Source organism: Neopelma chrysocephalum, unplaced genomic scaffold, assembly GCF_003984885.1.
Source record: "Neopelma chrysocephalum unplaced genomic scaffold, ASM398488v2 Primary Assembly neopelma1_92265, whole genome shotgun sequence".
Lineage (NCBI taxonomy): Eukaryota > Metazoa > Chordata > Aves > Passeriformes > Pipridae > Neopelma > Neopelma chrysocephalum.
In genome coordinates this window covers 1-1854 of record NW_020921015.1, presented here as the reverse complement: position 1 = coordinate 1854, position 1854 = coordinate 1, and the positions used below count along the sequence as shown (strand labels likewise).

Below are 1854 nucleotides of genomic sequence, written 5' to 3'. Positions count from 1 at the left end.
ACAGCGTGAGTGACACACCTGGGGACACCTGGGGACACCTGGGGACAGGGGACACACACCTGGGGGCAGTGACACAGGGGACATGCTGAGCCCTGCCACCTCCGACAGCGTGAGTGACAGGGACACACACCTGAGGACACCTGGGGACACCTGGGGACAGGGGACACAGGGGACATGCTGAGCCCTGCCACCTCCGACAGCGTAAGGGACAGGGACACACACTTGGGGACACCTGGGGACACCTGGGGACAGGGGACACACACCTGGGGGGAGTGACACGGGGCACGTGCTGAGCCCTGCCACCTCCCACAGTGTGAGTGACAGGGGACACACACCTGGGGACACGGGACACACACCTGGGGACACCTGGGGACAGGGGACACACATCTGGGGACAATGACACAGGGGACATGGTGAGCCCTGCCACCTCCGACAGTGTGAGGGGACACCTGGGGCCATCAGGGGCCATCAGGGGCCATCAGGGGACATCTGGGGACATCTAGAGACATCAGGGGACAATGACACAGAGGACACCTGGGGACATCAAGGGACATCAGGGGACATCAGGGGACATCTGGTGACACTTGGGGACATTCACGGACACAGGAAAGCAGTGACAGGGGCACACAGGGATCCGGGGGCCGTGGGGATGGGGACAGGATGACACAGTGACCCCAGGGGGGTGACACGGTGACCCCAGGGGGTGACCCGGTGCCCCTTGTCCCCAGATGGCCTGTGAGTACCTGTCCCTGGAGGTGATGGAGCGCTGGATCATCCGTGAGTGCCAGGGGGGCACGAGGGTCCCCAATCCCCAAACCCACTCGGGCACGGGGACCCCAAACCCCCCCTGGGCATGAGGGTCTCCAAACCCCCGAATCCCCCTTGGGCACAGAGGTCCCCAACACCCCAACTCACGTGGGCATGGGACTCCCCTGGGCACAGGGACCCCAAACCCCCAAGCCCCTCCTGGGCACGGGGGCCCCAAAACCCCCCTGGGGCATGGGAACCCCAACCCCCCCCTGGGCACGAGGGTCCCCAAACCCCCCAAGCCCCTCCTGGGCATGGGGACCCCTCCTGGGCACCCTGACCCTCCCCGTCTAGGGGTGCCCCCTCCCCACCTTAGGTCACCCCCTCCCTGTTTTGGGGTGCCCCTTCCCCATTTTGAGGTGCCCCCTCCCCACTCTGAGGTGCCCCCTCCCCATTTTGAGGTGTCCCCTCCCCACTTTGGGGTTGCCCCCTGCCCATTTTGGGGGTGCCTCTGTTCCTGGGGTGCCACCCTGCCCGTTTGGGGGTTTCCCCTGTTGCCGTGCCCCCCCCCGACGCATTGGGGTGCCCACAGTGGGGTTCCTGCTGTGCCCCCTTCCCGTTTTGGGGGTACCCCTGTTCCCGGGGTGCCCCCTCCCCATTCCCGGGGTGCCCCCTGCCCATTTTGGGGGTTCCCCCATCCCTGTGCCCCCCCTGACGCGTTGCGGTGCCCGCAGTGGGGTTCCTGCTGTGCCCCCTCCTTATTTTGGGGGTGCCCCTGTTCCCGGGGTACCCCCTGCCCGTTTTGGGGGTTCCCCCGTCCCTGTACCCCCCCCACGCAGTGTGGTGCCCACAGTGGGGTTCCTGCTGTGCCCTCTCCCTGTTTCAGGGGTGCCCCCTGCCCATTTTGGGGGTACCCCCTGCCCATTTCAGGGGTTCCCCCATCCCTGTGCCCCCCTGACGCGTTGGGGTGCCCGCAGTGGGGTTCCTGCTGTGCCCCCTCCCCATTTCAGGGGTTCCCCCATCCCCGTGCCCCCCCGACGCGTTGTGGTGCCTACAGTGGGGTTCCTGGTGTGCCCTCCCCGTTTCAGGGGTGCCCCCTGCCCATTT

General features: G+C 66.8%; 1 long non-coding RNA gene across 1 annotated transcript in view; it reads left to right on the top strand.

Moving 5' to 3' along the window:
• Window positions 1-1849, top strand: part of LOC113980099 — a 1985-nt gene extending 136 nt beyond the window's left edge. The window contains exons 2-3 of the long non-coding RNA XR_003538064.1: window positions 729-777; window positions 1805-1849. This is a non-coding gene — a long non-coding RNA (uncharacterized LOC113980099). The remainder of the gene's footprint in view (window positions 1-728; window positions 778-1804) is intronic.
• The last annotated feature ends 5 nt before the right edge of the window (window positions 1850-1854 follow it).